This window comes from Aristolochia californica, unplaced genomic scaffold, assembly GCF_029961685.1.
Source record: "Aristolochia californica isolate CCGP_79_NKW_82.1479 unplaced genomic scaffold, dmAriCali1.0.hap1 SCAF_5, whole genome shotgun sequence".
Lineage (NCBI taxonomy): Eukaryota > Viridiplantae > Streptophyta > Magnoliopsida > Piperales > Aristolochiaceae > Aristolochia > Aristolochia californica.
Genome location: NW_027182214.1, coordinates 30,804,772 through 30,829,279, shown reverse-complemented (window position 1 = coordinate 30,829,279; position 24,508 = coordinate 30,804,772).

The following is a 24,508-nucleotide window of genomic DNA, read 5'->3' as shown; positions in this document are numbered from 1 at the left end:
ATATTTTTGTGAGGAATGACATTTGGATTTGGATTCAACACTCAGTTAAAAAACCGCCGCCTCCCCCTTCTCCAGACGATTGTAGAACCTGATATATAAAAACTAAAAAGAGTTTACAATCCTTTAAAATTCATAACACTTTTTGGAATTATCTCTCTCCACATTTGTGCATTGTGCATTTCCATTTTGATGTATACTTTTTTCTTAAAGGAAAACTTGAGTTTTCACTTTCCCTTCATCTCGTAAACCAAAAAAAGAGATAAAAGGCAAATAGATCACAACAAAAAATAAATTTTAGAGTTTATGTACGGAAAGAATTTAAAGAAATCAACAAATGTTAGTAAATAAAATTTATTCACACATGACAAATGAACACAAAAGTTTTGTTATCCAAGTTTGGGAAATTCCACAAGTTTAACCCTTTTAGCTCGGAATTTTAAAAGAAAGAGATTTTTATACACATATGTTAAAAAATGGATATGCATGCTTCAAACATGTTAAAGATGCAATTGACCTATGGATCCAAACCTTTTTAAAGAGAATAACATTAAATTCTCAAGTGAATGTACGGTGGGATATTTACCCGAGTCAAACAAGCCATTATTTTGACCTATTTATGAAAAAGTTGACCTAATGATCATAGATGATTGTAAAGTGATTTATCATGTGTAACAGGCTATTTTTTTTAAGGAATGACTTATGGATTGGGAGTCAACACTCAGTTAAAAATCCCCCGCCTCCCCCTTTTATGGCGATTGCAGAACCTAATATATAAAAAGTAAAAAGAGGTTACAATCCCAACAAATTTCAGACACTTGTTGGAATTATCTCTCTCTACATTGGTTCATTATGGATTTCCATTTTAGATGTATACTTTTTTCTTAAATCAAAGCTTGAATTTTCCGTTTTGACTTCATCTCGTCAACGATAAAAAAAGATAAAAGGCAAATAGATCACAAAAAAATGAAAATTATAGAGTTTATGTATGGAAAGAATTTAAAGCAATAAAAAAATGTAAGGAAATAAATTTTTCTCACACACCACAAATGACCACAAAAGTTTTGTTATCCAAGTTTGGGAAATTCCACTAGTTCAACCCTAATGGCTCAGAATTTTATAAGAAAGAGATTTTTTTACACATGTTTTAAAAAATGGATAAGGATGCTTGAAACATGTTAAAGATTCAAATGACCTGTGGATCCAAATCTTTTAAAGAGAATAACACTAAATTCTCAAGTGAACGTGTTGTGGGCTATTTACCCGAGTTAAACAACCAATTATATTTCCCATTTACAAAAAACTGACCAAACCATCGTAGATGATTGTCAAGTAATTTATCATGCGTAACGGTCTATTTTTTTTTAAGGAATGACTTATGGATTTGGTTTCAACACTCAGTTCAAAATCCTCCGCCTCCACCTTTTCTCGACGATTACAGAACCTGATATATAAAAACTATAAAGAGTTTACAATCCCTAAAAATCACAGAAACTTTTTGGAATTATCTCTCTACATTTGTGCATTTTGTATTTCCATTTAAGATGTATACTTTTTTCTTAAATCAAAACTTGAGTTTTCACTTAGCCTTCATCTCGTAAACAAAAAAAAAAAGAGATAAAAGGCAAATAGATCACAAAAAAATGAAAACTTTAGAGTTTATGTATGGAAATAATTTAAAGAAATAAACAAATTAAAGTAAAGAAAATTTATTCACACACCAAAAATGAACATAAAAGTTTTGTTGTCTAGGTTAGGGAAATTCCACTAGTTCAACCCTTATAGCTCGGAATTTTATAAGAAAGAGATTTCAAAGAGACCTATGGATCCAAAACTTTCAAAGAGAATAACATTAAATTCTCAAGTGAACGAGCGGTGGGATATTTACTCGAGTCAAACAAGCCATTATTTTGCCCATTTAAAAAAAGTTGACCTATCGATTCTAAATGATTGTAAAGTGAATTATCATACGTAACGGAATATATTTTTGTAAGGAATGACATATGGATTGGGATTCAACACTCAGTTAAAAGTTCCCAACCTCCCCCTTATCCCGACGATTGCAGAACCAGATATACAAAAACAAAAAATAGATTTCAATCCCTAGAAATTTCAGACACTTTTTGGAATTATCTCTATCTACATTTGTGCATTGTGCATTTCAATTTTAGATGTATAATTTTTTCTTAAGTAAAAACTTGTGTTTTCACTTTCTGTTCATCTCGTAAACAAAAAAAAAGAGATAAAAGGCAAATAGATCACAATAAAATGAAAATTTTAGAGTTTATGTATGGTTAAAATTTAAAGCAATAAACAAATTAAGGAAATAATATTTATTCACACACCACAAATGAACACAATAGTTTTTTTTTTCATGTTTCAAAAATTCCACTAGTTCAACCCTAATAGCTCGGAATTTTAAAAGAAAGAGATTTTTCTACACATGTTTTAAAAAAAGGATATGCATGCTTCAAACATGTTAAAGATGCAAATAACCTATGGATCCAAACCTTTTAAAGAGATTAACATTAAATTTTCAAGTGAACGTGCGGTGGGATATTTACCCGAGTCAACCAAGCCATTATTTTGCCATTTAACAAAAAGCTGACCAAACGATCATAGATGATTTAAAGTGATTTATCATGTGTAACGGGATATATTTTTGTAAGGAATGACTTATGGATTGGGATTCAACACTCAGTAAAAAATCCCCAGCCTCCCCCTTTTCTCGAAGATTGCAGAACCTGATATATAAAAACTACAAAGAATTTACAATACCTAAAAATTACAGACACTTTTTGGAATTATCTCTCTCTACATTTGTTAATTTTGCATTTCCATTTTAGATGTATACTTTTTTCTTAAATCAAAACTTGAGTTTTCACTTTCCCTTCATCTCATTAAAAAAGAAAAAAAAAGATTAAAGGCAAATAGATCACAACAAAATGAAAATTTTAGAGTTTATGTGTGGAAAGAATTTAAAGCAATAAACAAATGAAAGTAAAGAAAATTTATTCACACCCCACAAATGAACACAAAAGTTTTGTTATCCAAGTTAGGGAAATTCCACTAGCTCCACCCTTATAGCTCGGAATTTTATAAGAAAAGGAATTTTCTATACATGTTTTAAAAAATGGATATGAATGCTTCAAACATGTTAAAGATGCAAATGACCTATGGATCCAAACCTTATATAGAGAATAAAATTAAATTCTCAAGTGAACGTGCGGTGGGATATTTAACTGAGTCAAACAAGCCATTATTTTGCCCATTCACAAAAAGTTGACCTAACGATCATAGATGTATGTAAAGTGATTTATCATGCATAACGGGCTATATTTTGTAAGGAATAACTTATGGATTGGGAGTCAACTCTCAGTTAAAAATCCCAACCTCCCCCTTTTCCGACGATTGCAGAACCATATATATAAAAACTACAAAGAGTTTACCATCCCTAAAAATTATAGACACTTTTTGGAATTATTTCTTTCTACATTTGTGCATTGTGCATTTCAATTTTAGTTGTATACTTTTTACTTAAACTAAAACTTGAGTTTTTACATTCCCTTCATCTTGTAAACAAAAAAAAGAGATAAAAGGCAAACAGAACACAACAAAATGAAAATTTTAGAGTTTATGTATGGCAAGAATTTAAACCAATAAACATATGTAAGTAAAGAAAATTTATTCACACACCACAAATGAACACAAAAGTTTTGTTATACAAGTTTGGGAAATTCCACTAGTTCAACCCTTATAGCTCGAAATTTTATAAGAAAGAGATTTTTCTACACATATTTTAAAAAATGAATATTCAAGCTTGAAACATGTTAAAGATGCAATTAACCTATGGATCCAAACCTTTTAAAGAAAATAACATTAAATTCTCAAGAGAACGTGCGGTGGGATATTTACCCAAGTTAAACAAGCCATTATTTTGCCCATTTACAAAAAGCTGACCTAACAATCATAGATTATTGCAAGTGATTTATCATGCGTAATGGGCTATATTTTTTGTAAGAAATAACTTATGGATTGGGATTCAAAACTCAGTTAAAAATCCCCAGCCTCCCCCTTTTCCCGACGAATGCAAACCTGATATATAAAAACTAAAAAGAGTTTAAAATCTCTAAAAATTACAGACACTTTTTGGAATTATCTCTCTCCAAATTTATGCATTGTGCATTTCCATTTTAGTTATAAATTTTTTTCGTTAATTAAAACTTGAGTTTTCACTTTCCCTTCCTCTCGTAAACACAAAAAAAGAGATAAAAGGCAAATAGATCACAACAAAATGAAAAGTTTAGATTTTTTGTATGGAAAGAATTTAAAGCAATAAAATTATGAAAGTAAAGAAAATTTATTCACACACCACAAATGAACACAAAAGTTTTGTTATCCAAGTTAGGGAAATTCCACTAGTTCAACCCTTATATCTCGGAATTTTATAAGTAAGAGATTTGACTACACATGTTTTAAAAAATGGAGATGCATGCTTGAAACTTGTTGAAGATGCAAATGATCTATCGATCCAAACCTTTTAAAGAGAATAACATTAAATTCTCAAGTGAACGTGCGGTGGGAAAATTAGTTGAGTAAAACAAGCCATTATTTTGCCCATTTACAAAAGCTGACCTAACGATCATAGATGATTGTAAAGTGATTTATCATCTGTAACGGGCTATATTTTTGTAAGGAATGACTTATGGATTGGGTGTCAAGACTTTTTCGGCGATTGCAAAACCTGATATATAAAAACTAAAAAGAGTTTACAATCCCCAGAAATTTCAGACACTTTTTGGAATTATCTCTCTCTAAATTGGTGCATTGTTAATATCCATTATAGATGTAAACTTTTTTCTTAAATAAAAACTTGATTTTTAACTTTCCCTTCATCTCGCAAAAAAAAAAAAAGATAAAGGGCGAAAAGATCACTACAAAATGAAAATTTTAGAGATTATGTATGGAAATAATTTAAAGCAATAAACAGATGGAAATAAAAAAAGTTATTCACACACCACAATTGAACACAAAAGTTTTGTTATCCAAGTTTGGGAAATTCCACTAGTTCACCCCTAACAGCTCGGAATTTTATAAGAAAGAGATTTTTCTACACATGTTTTAAAAACTTTATATGCATGCTTGGAATAGGTTAAAGCTGCAAATTACCTTTGGATCCAAACCTTTTAAAGAGAATAACATTAAATTCCCAAGTGAACGAGCGGTGGGATATTTACCCGAGTCAAACATGCCATTATTTTGGCCATTTAAAAAAAGGTGACCTAACGAACATAGATATATGTAAAGAGATTAATCATGCGTAAATGGCTTTATTTTTTCAACTCTAAATTAAAACTTCCCCACCTCCCCCTTTCCTCGACAATTGCACAACATGATATATAAAAACTAAAAAGAGTTTGCAATCCCTAAAAATTACTAACACGTTTTGGAATTATCTCTCTTGACATTTGTGCATTGTGCATTTCCATTTTAGATGTTTACTTTTTTCTTAAATCAAAACTTGAGTTTTCACTTTCCCTTCCTCTCGTAAAGAGCACAACAAAATGAAAATTTTAGAGTTTATATATGGAAATAATTTAAAGCAATAAACAAATGTAAGTAAATAAAATTTATTCACTCACCATAAATGAACACAAAGTTTTGTTATCCAAGTTTGGGAAATTCCATTAGTTCAACCCTAATAGGGCGGAATTTTATAAGACAAAGATTTTTCTACACACGTTTTAAAAAATGGATATGCAAGCTTCAAACATGTTAAAGATGCAAGTGACCTATGGATCCAAACCTTTTAAAGAGAATAACATTAAATTCTCAAGTGAACGTGCGGTGGGATATTTACCCGAGTCAAACTAGCCAATATTTTGCCCATTTAAAAAAAGCTGACCTAACGATCATAGATGATTGAAAAGTGATTTATCATGCGTATCGGGCTATGTTTTTGTAAGGAATGACTTATGGATTTGGATTCAACACTCAGTTAAAAATCCCCCGCCTCCCCCTTTTCCCGAAGATTGCAGAACCTGTTATATAAAAACTAAAAAGAGTTTACAATCCTTTAAAATTCATGACACTTTTTGGAATTATCTCTCTCCACCTTTGTGCATTTTTCATTTTCCTTTTTTATGTATACTTTTTTCTTAAAGCAAAACTTGAGTTTTCACTTACGCTTCATCTCGTAAACCAAAAAAAGAGATAAAAGGCAAATAGATCACAACAAAATGAAAATTTTAGAGTTTATGTATCGAAAGAATTTGAAGAAATCAACAAATGTAAGTAAAGATAATTTATTCACACACCACAAATGAACACAAAAGTTTTGTTTTCCAAGTTTGGGAAATTCCACTAGTTTAACCCTTTTAGCTCGGAATTTTAAAAGAAAGAGATTTTTATGCACATGTAATAAAAAATGGATATTCATGCTTCAAACATGTTAAAGATGAAATTGACCTATGGATCCAAACCTTTTAAAGAGAATAACATTAAATTCTCAAGTGAACGTGCGGCGAGATATTTACTCGAGTCAAACAAGCCATGATTTTTCCCATTTACAAAATGGTGACCTAACGATCATAGATGATTGCAAAGTGATTTATCATGCATAATGGGCAATATTTTTTTAAGGAGTGACTTATGGATTTGGATTCAACACTCAGTTAAAAATCGCCCGCCTCCCCCTTTTCTGGACGATTGCTAAACCTGATACATAAAAACTAAAAAGTGTTTACAATCCCTAAAAATTACAGACACTTTTTGGAATTATCTCTCTCTACATTTGTGCATAGTGCATTTCCATTTTAGATATAAATTTTTTTCTTAAATCAAAACTTGAGTTTTCACTTTCCCTTCATCTTCTAAACAAAAAATAAAGAGATAAAAGGCAAATAGATCACTACAAAAAGAAAAGTTTAGAGTTTCTGTATGGAAAGAATTTAAAACAATAAAATTATGAATGTAAAGAAAATTTATTGACACACAACAAATGAACACAAAAGTTTTGTTATCCAAGTTAGGGAAATTCCACTAGTTCAACCCTATAGCTCGCAATTTTATAAGTAAGAGATTTTTCTACACATGTTTTAAAAAATGGATATGCATGCTTGAAACATGTTGAAGATGCAAATGACCTATCGATCCAAACCTTTTAAAGAGAATAACATTGATTTCTCAAGTGAACGTGCAGTGGGAAAATTACTCGAGTCAAACAAGCCATTATTTTGCCCATTTATAAAAAGTTGACCTAACGATCATTGATGATTGTAGAGTGATTTATCTTGTGTAACGGGCTATATTTTTTTAAGGAATGACTTATGGATTGGGTGTCAACACTAAGTTAAAAATCCCCCGCCTCCCCTTTTTCCGGCGATTGCAAAACCTGATATATAAAAACTAAAAAGAGTTTACAATCCCTAGAAATTTTAGACACTTTTTAGAATTATCTCTCTCTACATTGGTGCATTGGGCATTTCCATTTTAGATGTATACTTTTTTCTTAAATCAAAACTTGATTTTTCACTTTCCCTTCATCTCGTAAAAAAAAAAAAGATAAAAGGCAAATAGAACACAACAAAATTAAAATTTTATAGTTTATGTATGGAAAGAATTTAAAGCAATAAAAAAATGTAAGGAAAGAAAAATTTTTCACACACCACTAATGAACACAAAAGTTTTTTTATCCAAGTTTGGGAAATTCCACTAGTTCAACCCTAATTACTCGGAATTTTATAAGAAAGAGATTTTTCTACACATGTTTTAAAAAATGGATATGCATGCTTCAAACATGTTAAAGATGCAAATGACCTATTGATCCAAACCTTTTAAAAAGAATAACATTAAATTCTCAAGTGAACGTGTGGTGGGATATTTACCCGAGTCAAACAAGCCATTATTTTGTCCATTTACAAAAAGCTGACCTAACGATCATAGATGATTTTAAAGTGATTTATCATGCGTAACGGGCTATATGTTTGTAAGGAATGACATATGGATTGGGAGTCAACACTCAGTTAAAAATTCCCTGCCTCCCCTTATTCCTGACGATTGCAGAACCTGATAATAAAAACTAAAAAGTGTTGATAATCCCAAAAACTTACCGACACTTTTTGGAATTATCTCTATCTATATTTTTTCACTGTGCATTTCCATTGTAGATGTATACTTTTTTCATAAATCAAAACTTCAGTTTTCACTTTCTCTTCATCTTGTAAACAAGAAATAGAGATAAAAGGCAAATAGATCACAACAAAATGAAAATTTTAGAGTTTTTGTATGGAAAGAATTTAAAACAATAAACAAATTTAAGTAAGGAAAATTTATTCACACACCACAAATGAACACAAAAGATTTGTTATGATAGTTTGGGAAATTCCACTAGTTCAACCCTAATAGCTCAGAGTTTTATAAGAAAGAGATTTTTTTACACATCTTTTGAAAAATGGAGATGGGTGCTTGAAACATGTTAAAGATTGAAATGACCTATGGATCCAAAGCATTTAAACAATTTCTCATTCAATTCTCAAGTGAACGTGTGGTGGGATATTTACTCGAGTCAAACAAGCCATTATTTTTCCCATTTACAAAAAGTTGACCTAACGATCATTGATGATTGTAAAGTGATTTGTCATGCATAATGGGCTAAATTTTTGTATCGAATGACTGATAGATTGGGAGTCAACTCTCAGTTAAAAATCCTCCGCCTCCACCTTTTCCAGATGATTGCAGAGCCTAATATATAAAAACTAAAAAGAGTTTACAATCCCTAAAAATTATAGATAGTTTTTGGAATTATCTCTCTCTACATTTGTGCATTGTGCATTTCCATTTTAAATGTATATTTTTTTTCTAAAATAAAAAACTTGATTTTTTACTCTCCCTTCATCTCGTAGAAAAATAAAGAGATAGAAGGCTAATAGATCACAACAAAATAAAAATTTTAGAGTTTACATATGGAAAGAATTTAAAGCAATAAGCAAATTTAAGTAAAGAAAATTTATTCACACACCACAAATGAACACAAAAGTTTTGTTATCCAAGTTTCGGAAATTCCAATAGCTCAACCCTAATAGCTCATAATTTTATTAGAAAGAGTTTTTTTACACATGTTTTAAAAAATGGATAGGCATGCTTCAAACATGTTAAAGATGCAAATAACCTATGGATCGAAACCTTTTAAAGAGAATAACTTTAAATTCTCAAGTGAACGTGCGGTGGGATATTTACTCGAGTCAAACAAGCCATTATTTTTCCATTTTAAAAAAAGCTTCCGTAAAGATTATAAATGATTGTAAAGTGATTTATCATGCGTAATGGGCTACATATTTGTCATGAATGACTTATGATTGGGATTCAACACTCAGTTAAAATCTACTGCCTCCCCCTTTTCCCAACGATTGTAGAACCTGATATATAAAAACTAATAAGAGTTTACAATCCCTAAAAATTAAAAACTCTTTTTGGAATTATCTCTCTCTACATTTGTGCAATATGCATTTCCATTTTAGATGTATACTTTTTTCTAGAATCAAAACTTGAGCCGTTGATCTCGTAAAAAAATAAAAAAATAGATAAAAGGCAAATAGATCACAACAAAATGAAAATTTTATAGTTTATGTATGGAAAGAATTTAAAGCAATAAACAAATGTACAGAAAGAAAATTTATTCACACAACACAAATGAGACAATAGTTTTGTTTTTCAAATTTGGGAAATTCCATTAGTTCAACCCAAATAGCTCGGAATTTTATAAGAAAGAGGTTTTTCTTCACATATTTTTAAAAATGGATTTTCATGCTTCAAACATGTTAAAGATGCAAATGACCTATGGATCCAAACCTTTTAAAGAGAATAACATTAAATTCTGAAGTGAACGTGCGGTGGGATATTTACCAGAGTCAAACAAACCATTATTTTGCCATTTTACAAAAAGCTGACCTAACAATCATAGATGATTTTAAAGTTATTTATCATGCATACCGGGCTACATTTTTGTAAGGAATGACTTATGAATTGGGATTCAACACAGTTAAAAATCCCCTGCCTCCCTCTTATCCCGACGATTGCAGAACCTGATATATAAACACTAAAAAGAGTTTACAATACCTAGAAATTTCATACACTTATTTCAATTATATCTCTCTACATTTGTACATTGTACTTTTCCATTTTAGATGTATACCTTTTTCTTAAATGAAAACTTGAGTTTCATCTCGTAGACAAAAAAAAAGAGATAAAAGGCAAATGGATCACAACAAAATGAAAATTTTAGAGTTTATGTATGGAAAGAATTTAAAGCAATAAAAAATGTAAGGAAAGAAAATTTATTCACACACCACAAATGAACACAATAGTTTTGTTTTTCATTTTTAGGAAATTCCACTAGTTCAACCCTAATAGCTCGGAATTTTATAAGAAAGAGATTTTTCTACACATGTTTTAAAAAATGGATATGCATGCTTCAAACATGTTAAAGATGCAAATAACCTAAGGATCCAAACCTTTGTAAGAGAATAACATTAAATTCTCAAGTGAGCGTGCGGTGGGATATTTACCCGAGTCAAACAAGCCATTATTTTGCCATTTTACAAAAAGATGACCTAACGTTTATAAATGATTATAAAGTAATTTATCATGCGTAATGGAATATATTTTTTTAAGGAATGACTTATGGATTGGGTTGCAACACTCAGTAAAAAATCCCCTGTCTCCCCCTTTTCCCGACAATTGCAGAACCTGATATATAAAAACTAAAAAGAGTTTACAATCCCTAAAAATTAAAAACACTTTTTGGAATTATCTCTCTCTACATTTGTGCATTTTGCATTTCAGTTTTAGATGTATACTTTTTTCTGAAATCAAAACTTGAGTTTTCACTTTCCCTTCATCTCATAAACAAAAAAAAAAAGAGATAAAAGGCAAATAGATCACAACAAAATGAAAATTTTAGAGTTTATGTATGCAAAGAATTTGAAGCAATAAACAAATGAAAGTAATAGAAATTTATTCATACCCCACAAATGAACAAACAAGTTTTGTTATCCAGGTTGGGGAAATTCCACTAGTTTAACCCTTATAACTTGTAATTTTATAAGAAAGAAATTTTTCTACACATGTTTTAAAAAATGGATATTTCATGCTTCAAATGTGTTAAAGATGTAAATGACCTATCGATCCAAACCTTTTAAAGAGAATAACATTAAATTCTCAAGTGAACGTGCGGTGGTATATTTACCCGAGTCAAACAAGCCATTGTTTTGCCCATTTACAAAAAGCTGACCTATCGTTTATAGATGATTGTAAAGTGATTTATCATGCATAATGGGCTATATTTTTGAATGGAATGACCTATGTATCCCCCGCAACACCCTTTTCCTGACGATTGCAGAACCTGATATATAAAAAGTAAAGAGAGTTTACAATCCATAAAAAATGTAGAGACTTTTTGGAATTATCTCTCTCTAAAATTGTGCATTGAGAAATTCCAATTTAGATGTATAATTTTCTCTTAAATCAAAACTTGAGTTTTCACTTTCCCTTTATCTTGTAAACAAAAAAAAGTGATAAAAGGCAAATAGATCACAACAAAATGAAAATTTTAGAGTTTATGTATGGAAATAATTTAAAGCAATAAACAAATGTAAGGAAAGAAAATTTATTCACACACCACAAATGAACACAAAAGTTTTGTTTTTCAGGTTTCGGTAATTCCACTAGTTCAACCCTAATAGCTCGGAATTTTATAACAAAGAGATTTTTCTACACATGTTTTAAAAAATTGATATGTATGCTTCAATCACGTTAAAGATGCAAATAACCTATGGATCCAAACATTTTAAAGAGAATAACATTAAATTCTCAAGTGAACGTGCGGTGGGATATTTACCCGAGTCAAACCAGCCCATATTTTGCCATTTTACAAAACGCTGACCTAACGATCATAGATGATTGTAAAGTGATTTATCATGCGTAACGAGTTACATTTTTTTAAGGAATGACTTATGGATTGGGATTCAACACTTAGTTCAAAATCCCTCGCGTCCCCCTTATCCCAATGATTGCAGAACCTGATATATAAAAACTCAAAAGAGCTTACAATCCCTAAAAATTACAGACACTTTTTGGAATTATCTCTCTTTACATTTGTGCACTGTGCATTTCCATTTTAGATGTATACTTTTTTCTTAAATCAAAACTTGAGTTTTCACTTTCCCTTCATCTCGTAAAGAAAAAAAAAGAGATAAAAGGCAAATAGATCACAACAAAATGAAAATTTTAGAGTTTCTGTATGGAAAGAATTTAAAGCAATAAAAAAATGAAAGAAAAGAAAATTTATTCACACCCCACAAATGAACACAAAAGTTTTGTTATCTAGGTTAGTGAAATTCCACTAGTTCAACCCTTATAGCTCTGAATTTTTGAAGAAAGAGATTTTCCTACATATGTTTTAAAAAATGGATATGGATGTTTGAAACTTGTTAAAGATGCAAATGACCTCAGGATCAAAACCTTCTAAAGAGAATAACATTAAATTCTCAAGTGAACGTGCGGTGGGATATTTACCCAAGTCAAACAAGCCATTATTTTGCCCATTTACAAAAAGCTGACCTAACGATCATAGATGAATGTAATGTGATTTATCATGCGTAATTAGCTATATTTTATTAAGGAATGACATATGCATTGGGAGTCCACACTGAGTTAAAAATTTCATGCCTCCCCCTTATCCCAACGATTGCCGAACCTGATATATAAAAACTGAAAATAGTTTACAATCCCTTGAAATTTCTGACACTTTTTGGAATTATTCCTCTCTAAATTTTTGCATTGTGCATTTCCATTGTAGATGTATGCTTTTTTATTAAATCAAAACTTGACTTTTCACTTTCGCTTCATCTAGTAAACAAGAAAAAGAGATAAAAGGCAAATAGATCACAAAAAAATGAAAAAGTTAGAGTTTATGTATGGAAAAAATTTAAAACAATAAAAAAATTCAAGTAAGGAAATTTTAGTCACACACCACAAATGAACACAAAAGTTTTGTTATCCAAGTTTGGGAAATTCCGCTAGTTCAACCCTAATAGCTCAAAATTTTATAAGAAAGAGATTTTTTTACACATGTTTTAAAAAATGGATATGGATGCTTGAAACATGTTAAAGATTCAAATGACCTTTGGATCAAAATATTTTAAAGAGAATAACATTAAATTCTCAAGTGAACGTACGTTGGGATATTTACCCGAGTCAAACAAGCCATTAATTATCCCATTTACAAAAAACTGACCTAACGTTTATAGATGATTATAATGTGCTTTATCATGCGTAATGGGCTATATTTTTTAATGGAATGACACATGGATTGGGAGTCAACTCTCTGTTAAAAATCCCACGCCTCCCCTTTTTCCCAATGATTACTGAACCTGAAATATACAAACAAAAAAGAGTTTACAATCACTAAAAATTACTGGAACTTTTTGGAATTATCTCTCTCTACATTTTTGCATTGTGCATTTCCATTGTAAATGTATATTTTTTTCTTAAATCAAAACTTGAGTTTTCACTTTCCCTTCATCTCATAGACAAAAAAAAAAAAAAAGGCTAATAGATCACAACAAAATGAAAATTTTAGAGTTTATATATCCAAATAATTTAAGGCAATAAACAAATTTCAGTAAAGAAAATTGATTCACACTCCACAATTGAACACAAAAGTTTTGTTATCCAAGTTTGGGAAATTCCATTAGTTCAACCTTAATAGCTCGGAATTTTAGAAGAAAGAGATTTTTCTACATATGTTTTAAAAAATGGATACGCATGCTTCAAATATGTTAAAGATGCAAATGACCTAAGGATCAAAACCTTTTAAAGAGAATAACATTATATTCTCTAGAGAACGTATAGTGGGATATTTACCCGAGTCAAAATGGCCATTATTTTTTCATTTACAAAAACTGACCTAGCGATCATAGATGACTGTAAAGTGATTTGTCTTGCGTAACGGGCTATATTTTTGTAAGGAATGACATATGGATTGGGAGTCAACACTCGGTTAAAAATCCCCCGCCTCCCCCTTTTCTCGACGATTGCATAACCTGATATATAAAAACTAAACAAAGTTTACAATCCCTAAAAATTACATACAATTTTTGGAATTATCTCTTTCTACATCTGTGCATTATGAATTTCCATTTTAGAAGTATAGTTTTTTCTTAAATCAAAACTTCAGTTTTCACTTTCCCTTCATCTCGTAAAAAAAAAAAAGTGATAAAAGGAAAATAGATCACAACAAATTGAAAATTTTAGAGTTTATGTATGGAAATAATTTAAAGCAATAAACAAATGTACGGAAAGAAAATTTATTCACACACCACAAATGAACACAAAAGTTTTGTTATCCAAATTTGGGAAATTGCACTAGTTCAACCCTAATAGCTCGGAATTTTATAAGAAAGAGATTTTTCTACACATGTTTGAAAAATATATATGGATGCATGAAACATGTTAAAGATGCAAATGACCTAAGAGAATAACATTAAACTCTCAAGTGAACGTGCGGTGGGATATTTACCCGAGTCATAAAAGCCATTATTTTGCCCATTTACAAATAGCCGACCTAACGATCATAGATGATTCTAAAGTGATTTATCATGCGTAACGGACTATATTTGTGTTAGGAATGACTTATGGATTGGTAGTCAACTATCAGTTAAAAATCCCCCGCCTCCCCCTTTTATCGGCGATTCCTGAACCTGATATACAGCAACAAAACAACATTTACAATCCCTAAATATTACCGAAACTTTTTGGAATTATCTCTCTCCACATTTTTGAATTGTGCATTTATATTTTAGATGTATACTCTTTTCTTAAACCAAAACTTGAATTTTGACTTTCCCATCATCTCTTAAACAAAAAAAAAAAGTGATAAAAGGCAATTAGATCACAACAAAATGAAAATTTTAGTGTTTATGTATGAAAAGAATTTAAAGCAAAATACAAATGTCTGCAAAGAAAATTTATTCACACCCCACAAATGAAAGAAAAAGTTTTGTTATCCAAGTTTGGGAAATTCCACTAGTTCAACCCTAATAGCTCGGAATTTTATAAGAAAGAGATTTTCCTGCACATGTTTTAAAAAATAGATATGCATGCTTTAAACATGTCGAAGATTCAATTGACCTAACGATCCAAACCTTTTAAAGAGAATAACAATAAATTCTCAAGTGAACGTGCTGTGGGATATTTACCCGAGTGAAAGAAGCCATTATTTTACCCATTTACAAAAAGCTGACTTAACGATCATAGATGATAGTAAAGTGATTTATCATGGGTAACGGGATATATTTTTGTAAGGAATGACTTATGGATTGGGAGTCAACACTCAGGTAAAAATCACCCACCTCCCTCTTTTCTCGACAATTTCAGAACCTACATTTGTGCATTGTGCATTTCCATTTTGGATGTATACTTTTTTCTTTAATCAAAAATTGAGTTTTCACTTTCCCTTCATCTTGTAAATCAAAAAAAGAGTTAAAAGGCAAATTGATCACAACATAATGAAAATTTTAGAGTTTATGAATGTAAAGAATTTAAAGCAATAAACAAAAGTAAGAAAAGAAAATTTATTCACACATCACAAATGAACACAAAAGTTTTGTTATCCAAGTTTGGGAAATTCCACTAGTTCAACCCTAATAGTTCGGAATTTTAAAAGAAAGAGATTTTTCTACAAATGTTTTAAAAAATGGATATGCATGCTTCAAACATGTTAAAGAAGCAAATGACCTAGGGATCCAAACCTTTTAAACAGATTAACAATAAATTCTCAATTGAATGTGTGGTGGGATATTTGCCTGAGTCAAACAAGCAATTATTTTGCCCACTTACAAAAAGCTGACCTAACGATCATAAATGATTGTAAAGTGATTTATTATGCGTAACGGCCTATATTTTTTTAAGGAATGACTTACGGATTGGGATTCAACACTAAGTTAAAAATCCCCCGCCTCCCCCTTTTCCCGATGATTGGAGAACCTGATATATAAAAACTAAAAAGAGTTTACAATCTCAAAAAATTACAGGCACTTTTTGGAATTATTTCTCTCTACATTTGTGCATTGTGAATTTCAATTTTAGAGGTGTACTTTTTTCTTAAACCAAAACTTGAGTTTTCAGTTTCCTTTCATCTCGTAAACAAAAAAAAAAAGAGAAAAAAAGCAAATTGATACAACAAAATGAAAATTTTAGAGTTTATGTATGGAAAGAATTTAAAGCAATAAACAAATTAAAGTAAAGAAAATTTATTCACAAACCACAAATGAACACAACAGTTTTGTTATCCAAGTTAGGGAAATTCCACTAGTTCAACCCTTATAGCTCGGCATTTTATAAGAAAGAGATTTTTCTACACATGTTTTAAAAAATGGATATGCATGCTTAAAAATGTTAAATATGCAAATGACCTATGGATCCAAACCTTTTAAAGATAATAACTTTAAATTCTCTAGTGAACGTGCGGTGGGATATTTACCCGAGTCAAACAAGCCATTATTTTGCCCATATACTAAAAGCTGACCTAACGATTATAGATGATTGTAAAGTGATTTACCATGTGTAATGGGCCATATTTTTGTTATGAATGACTTATGGATTGGGTGTTAACACTCAGTTAAAAATCCCTCGCCACCCCCTTATCCAGACGATTGCAGAAACTGAAATATATATAAAAAAAAAGAGTTTAAAAACCCAAAAAATTACATACACTTTTTGGAATTTTCTCTCTCTAAATTTTTGCATTGTACATTTCAATTTTAAATGTATATTTTTTTCTTAAATCAAAACTTGAGTTTTCACTTTCCCTTAATTTCATAGACGAAAAAAAAAGAGATAAAAGGCTAATAGATCACATTCAAATGAAAATTTTAGAGTTTATATATGGAAATAATTTAAAGAAATAAACAAATTTAAGTAAAAAAAATTTATTCACACACGAAAAATGAACACAAAAGTTTTGTTATCCAAGTTTGGGAAATTCCACTAGGACAACCCTTCTAGCTCAGAATTTTATAAGAAAGATTTTTTACACATGTTTAAAAAAATGGATATGGATGCCTGAAACATGTTAAAGATTCAACTGACCTATGGATCCAAACCTTTTAAAGAGAATAACAATAAATTTTCAAGTGAACGTGCGGTGGGATATTTACCCGAATTAAACAAGCCATTATTTTGCCCATTTGCAAAAAATGAACCTAACGATCATAGATGATTGTAAAGTGATTTATCATGCGTAACGAGCTATATTTTTGTAAGGGATGACACATGGAATGGGAGTCAACACTCATTTAAAAATTTCATGCCTCCCCCTTTCTCGACGATTGCAGAATCTGATCATAAAAACTAAAAAGAGTTTACAATCCCTAAAATTTATAGACGCTTTTTTGAATTATCTCTCTCTTCATTTTTGCATTATACGTTTCACTTGTAGATGTATACTTTTTTTTAAATCAAAAGTTGAGTTTTCAATTTCGTTTCATCTGGTAAGCAAGAAAAAGAGATAAAAGGCAAATAGATCACAACAAAATGAAAATTTTAGATTTTATATATGGAAAGAATTTAAAGTAGTAAACAAATGTAAGTAAGGAAAATTTATTCACACACCACAAATGAACACAAAAGTTTTGTTATCCAAGTTTGGGAAATTCCACTAGTTCAACCCTATTAGCTCAGAATTTTATAAGAAAGAGATTTTTCTACATATGTTTTAAAAAATAGATGTGCATGCTTTAAACATGTTAGAGATGGAAAGGACCTATGGATCCAAACTTTTTAAAGAGAATAACATTAAATTCTCAACTAAACATGCGGTGGGATATTTACCCGAGTCAAACAAGCAATTACTTTGCCCATTTACTTAAAGTTGACCTAACGATCATAGATGATTGTAAAGCGATTTATCATGCGTAACGGACTATATTTTTGTAAGGAATGACTTATGGATTGGGATTCAACACTCAGTTAAAAATCCCCTGCCTCCCCCTTTTCCCAACGATTGCAGAACCTGATATATAAAAACTAAAAAGAGTTTACAGTCCCTAAAAATTACAGACACTTTTTGGAATTATCTCTCTCTACATTTGTGTATTGTGCATTTCCATTTTAGATGCATACTTTTTTCTTAAAACAAAACTTGAGTTTTCAATTTCCCTTCAGCTTGTAAACAACAAAAAAGAGATAAAAGGCAAATAGATCACAACAAAATGAAAATTTTTGACTTTATGTATGGAAATAATTTAAAGCAATAAAAAATTAAAGTAAATAAAATTTATTCACACACCACAAATGAACACAAAAGTTTTGTTAACCAGGGTAGGGAAATTCCACTAGTTCAACCGTTATAGCTCGGAATTTTATAAGGAAGAGATTTTTCTACACATGTTTTAAAAAATACATATGCATGCTTAAAACATGTTCAAGATGCAAATGACCTATGGATCCAAACCTTTCAAAGAGAATAACAATAAATTCTCAAGTGAACGTACGGTGGGATATTTACTCGAGTCAAACAAACCATTACTTTGCCGATTTACAAAAAGCTGACCTAACGACCGTGATTTATGATGTGTAACGGGCTACCTTTTTTGTAAGGAATGACTTAAGGATTGGGATTCAACACTCTGTTAAAAATCCCCCGCCTCCCCCTTTTCCCGAAGATTGCAGAACCTCATATATAAAAACTAAAAAGAGTTTACAATCCCTAAAAGTTACAGACACTTTTTGGAATGATCTCTCTCTACATTTGTGCGTTGTGCATTTCCATTTTAGATGCATACTTTTTTCTTTAATCAAAACTTGTGTTTCCAGTTTCTCATCATCTCCTAAAAAAAAAGAGATAAAAGGCAAATAGACCACAACAAAATGAAAATTTTAGAGTTTATGTATGGAAGGAATTCAAAGCAAAAAAAAAATGTAAGTAAAGAAAATTTATTCACACACCACAAATGAACAAAAAAGTTTTGTTATCCAAGTTTGGGAAATTCCTCTAGTTCAACCCTAATAGCTCAAAATTTTATTAGAAAGAGATTTTTCTACACATGTTTTAAAAAATGGATATGCATGCTTGAAACATGTTAAAGATGCAAATGACCTATGGATCCAAACCTTTAAAGAGAATAACATTAAATTCTAAAGTGAATGTGCGGTGGGATATTTACCCGTGTCAAACAAGCTATTATTTTGCCCATTTAAAAAAAGTTTACCTAATGATCATAGATGATTGTAAAGTGATTTATCATGCGTAACGGGTTATATTTTTGTAAGGAATGACTTATGGATTGCGAATCCACACTCAGTTAAAAATCCCCCGCCTCCCTCTTTTCCTGTCGATTGCAGAACCATATAAATAAACACTAAAAAGAGTTTACAATCCCTAAATATTATAGACACTTTTTGAAATTATCTCTCTCTTTATCTGTGCATTGTGCATTTCCATTTTAGAAGTATACTTTTTTCTTAAATCAAAGCTTGAGTTTTAACTTTGCCTTCATCTCTTAAACAAAAAAATAGATAAAAGGCAAATAGATCACAAAAAAATGAAAATTTTAGAGTTTATGTATGGATAGAATTCAAAGCAATAAACAAATGTAAGTAAAGAAAATTTATTTACACAACAAAAATGAACACAAAAGTTGTGTTATCCAAGTTAGGGAAACTCCACTAGTTCAACCCTTATAGCTCAGAATTTTATTTGAAAACGATTTTTCTACACATGTTTCAAAAAATGGATATATGCTTGAAACATGTTAAAGAAGCAAATGACCTATGGATCCAAACCTTTTAAAGAGAATAACATTAAATTCTCAAGTGAACGTGTGGTTGGATATTTTCCTCGAGTCAAACAAGCCATTATTTTGCCCATTTACAAAAAGCTGACCTAGCGATAATAGATGATTGTAAAGTGATTTATCATGCATAACGGGCTATATTTTTGTAAGGATATATGGATTGGGAGTTAACACTCAGTTAAAAATCCCCCGCCTCCCCCTTTTCCCGACGATTGCAAAACCTGATATATAAAAACTAAAAAGAGTTTACAATCCCTAAAAATTACATACACTTTTTGGAATTATCTCTCTCTTCATTTGTGCATTGTGCATTTCCATTTAGATCTATACTTTTTTCTGAAATCAAAACTAGTGTTTTCACCTCCCTTGATATCGTAAAGAAAAAAAAAGATAAAAGGCAAATAGATCACAACAAAATGAAAATTTTAGACTTTATATATGGAAATAATTTAAAGCAATAAACAAATTTAAGTAAAGAAAATTTATTCAGACACCACAAATGAACTCAAAAGTTTAGTTATCCAAGTTTGGGAATTTTCACTAGTTCAACCCTAATAGCTCGGAATTTTATAAGAAAGAGATTTTCAACACATGTTTTAATTAATAGATATGCATGTTTGAAACATGTTAAATATGCAAAAGACCTATGGATCTAAAACCTTCTATAGAGAATAACATTAATTTCTCAGGTGAACGTGTTGTAGGATATTTACCCGAGTCAAACAAGCCATTATTTTGCCCATTTACGAAAAGCTGACCTAACGATCATAGATGATTTATCATGCTTAACGGGCTATATTTTTTTAAGGAATGACTTATGGATTGGGTGTCAATACTCAGTTAAAAATCACCCGCATCCCCCTTTTCCCGACTACTGTAGAACCTTATAAATAAAAACTAAAATGTGTTTACATTCCCTAAAAATTACTGACTCTTTCTGGAATTATCTCTCTCTAAATTTGTGCATTGTGCATTTCCATTTTAGGTGTATACTTTTTTCTTAAATAAAAAATTGAGTTTTCACTTTCTCTTCATCTCGTAAACCAAAAAAAGAGTTAAAAGGCAAATTGATCACAAGATAATGAAAATTTTAGAGTTTATGTATGGAAAGAATTTAAAGCAATAAACAAAAGTAAGTAAAGAAAATTTATTCACACACCACAAATGAACACAAAAGTTTTCTTATCCAAGTTTGAGAAATTCCACTAGTTCAACCCTAATAGTTCGGAATTTTATGAGAAAAAGATTTTTGTACACATGTTTTAAAAAATAGATATGCATGCTTCAAACATCTTAAAAATGCAAATGACCTATGGATCCAAATTTTTTAAAGAGAATAACATTAAATTCTCAAGTGAACGTGCGATGGGATATTTACCTGAGTCAAACAATCCATTATTTGTCCCATTTACCAAAAGCTGACCTAATGATCATAGATGATTGTAAAGTGATCTATCACGCGCAACGGGCTATATTTTTGTAAGGAATGACTTATGGATTGGGAGTCAACTCTCAAGTAAAAATCCCACGCCTCCCCCTTTTCCCAACGATTGTAGAACCAGATATATAAAAACTAAAAAGAGTTTACAATCCCTAAAAATTACAGACACTTTTTGAAATTACCACTCTCTACATTTGTGCATTGTGCATTTCCATTTTCGATGTATACTTTTTTCTTAAATCAAAACTTGAGGTTTCACTTTCCCTTCGTCTCGTAAACCAAAAAAAGTGATAAAAGGCAAATAGATCACAACAAAATGAAAATTTTAGAGTTTATATATGGAAAGAATTTAAAGCAATAAACAAATTTAAGTAAATAAAATTTATTCACACACCACAAATGAACACAAAAGGTTTTTTATCCAAGTTTGGGAAATTCCACTAATTCAACCCTAATCGCTCGAAATTTTATAAGAAAGAGATTTTTAAACACATGTTTTAAAAAATTGATATGCATGCAAGAAACATGTTAAAGACACAAATGACCTGTGGATCCAAACCTTACAAAGAGAATAACATTAAATTCTCAAGTGAACATGCGGTGGGATATTTACCCGAGTCAAACAAGCTATTATTTTGCCCATTTACAAAAAGTTGAGCTAACGATCATAGATGATTGTAAAGTGATTTATCATGCGTAACGGGCTATATTTTTCTAAGGAATGACTTATGGATTGGGAGTTAACACTCTGTTAAAAATCCCCCGTCTCCCCCTTTTCTAGATGATTTCAGAACCTGATATATAAAAACTAAAAAGAGTTTACAATCCCTAAAAATTACAAACACTTTTTTGAATTATCTCTCTCTACATTTGTGCATTGTGCATTTCCATTTTAGATGTATACTTTTTTATAAAATCAAAACTTGTGTTTTCACTATCCATTCATCTAGTAAACAAAAAAAGAGATAAAAGGCAAATAGATCTCATCAAAATGAAAATATTAGACTTTTTGAGTTGAAAGAATTTAAAGAAATAACATGTGTAAGTAAAGAAAATTTTGTTACCCAAGTTTGGGAAATTCCACTAGTTCAACCATAATGGCTTGGAATTTTATATGAAAGAGATTTTTCTACCCGTGTTTTAAAAATGGATATGAATGCTTGAAGCATGTTAAAAATCTAAATGACCTATGGATCCAAGCCTTTTAAATAGAATAACATTAAATTCTCAGGTGAATGTGCGGTAGGATATTTACCCAAGTCAAATAAGACATTATTTTGCCCTTTTACAAAAAGTTGACCTAATAATCATATATGATTGTAAAGTGATTTATCACGTGTAACAGGCAATATTTTTGTAAGGAAGAATTTATGGATTGGGAGTCAAAACTCAGTTAAAAATCCCACGCCACCCCCTTTTCCCGACGATTGTAAAACCTGATATATAAAAACTAAAAAGAATTTACAATCCCTAGAAATTACAGACACTTTTTGGAATTATCTCTCTCTACATTTGTGCATTGTGCATTCCCATTTTATATATATACTTTTTTGTTAAATAAAAACTTGATTTTTCACTTTCCCTTCATCTCGTAAACACAAAAAGAGAAAAAAGGCAAAACGATCACAACAAAATGAAAATTTTAGGGTTTATGTATGGAAAGAATTTAAAGCAATAACAAATGTAAATAAAGAAAATGTATTCACACACCACAAATGAATTAAAAAAGTTTTGTTATCCACGTTTTGGAAATTCCACTAGTTCAACCCTAATGGCTTGAAATTTATAAGAAAGAGATTTTTCTACACATGTTTTAAAAAATGGATATGCATGCTTGAAACATGTTAAAGATGCAAATAACCTATGGATCCAAACCTTTTAAAGAGAATAACATTAAATTCTCAAGTGAACGTGCGGTGGTATATTTACCCGAGTCAAACAAGCCATTATTTTGCCCATTTACAAAAAGCTAACCTAACGATCATAGATGATTGTAAAGTGATTTATCATGGGTAATGGACTATATTTTTTTAAGAAATGACTAATGGATTGGGACTCAACCCTCAATTAAAAATCCCCCGCCTCCCCCTTTTCCTGATGATTGAAAAACCTTATATATAAAAAGTATAATGAGTTTACAATCCCTAAAAATTACAGACACTTTTTGGAATTATCTCTCTCTACATTTGTACATTGTGCATTTCCATTTTATATCTATACTTTTTTCTTAAATCAAAACTTGAGTTTTCACTTTCCCTTCATCTCGTAACCACAAAAAGAGATAAAAGGCAAATAGATCACAATAAAATGAAAATTTTAGAGTTTAAGTATGGACAGAATTTAAAGCAATAACAAATGTAAGTATAGAAAATTTATTCACACACCACAAGCGAACATTAAAAGCCTCCCCCTTTTCCAGACTATTGCAAAACCTGACATATAAATACTAAAAAGAGTTTACAATCCCTAAGAATTGCAGACACTTTTTGGAATTATCTCTCTCTACATTTGAGCATCGTGCATTTCCATTTTATATCTGTACTTTTTTTTTAAATCAAAACTTGGGTTTTCACTTTCCCTTCATCTCGTAAACACCAAAGAGATAATAGGCAAATAGATCACCACAAAATGAAAATTTTAGAGTTTATATAAGGAAAAATTTAAACAAATAAAAAATGTAAGTAAATAAAATTTATTCACACACCACAAATGAACAGAAATGTTTTGTTATCCAAGTTTGGGAAATTGCACTAGTTCAACCCTAATAGCTTGGAATTTTATAAGAAAGAGATTTTTCTTCACAAGTTTTAAAAAATGGATATGCATGCTTAAAACATGTTAAAGATGCAAATGACCTATGGATCCAAGCCTTTTAAACAGAATAACTTTAAATTCTCATGTGAATGTGGGGTGGGATATTTACCCTAGTTAAACAAGCTATTATTTTGCCCATTTGAAAAAATTTGACCTAACGATCATAGATAATTGTAAAGTGATTTATCATTCGTAACAATCTATATTTTTTTAAGGAATGACTTATGGATTGGGAGTCAACACTCAGTTAAAAATTCCCCTCCTCCCCCTTATCCCGACGATTGCAAAACTTGATATATAAAAACTAAACAGAGTTAAAAATCCCTAAAAATTGCAGACTCTTTTAGGAATTATCTCTCTCTACATTTGTGCATTGTGCATTTCTATTTTAGATGTATACTTT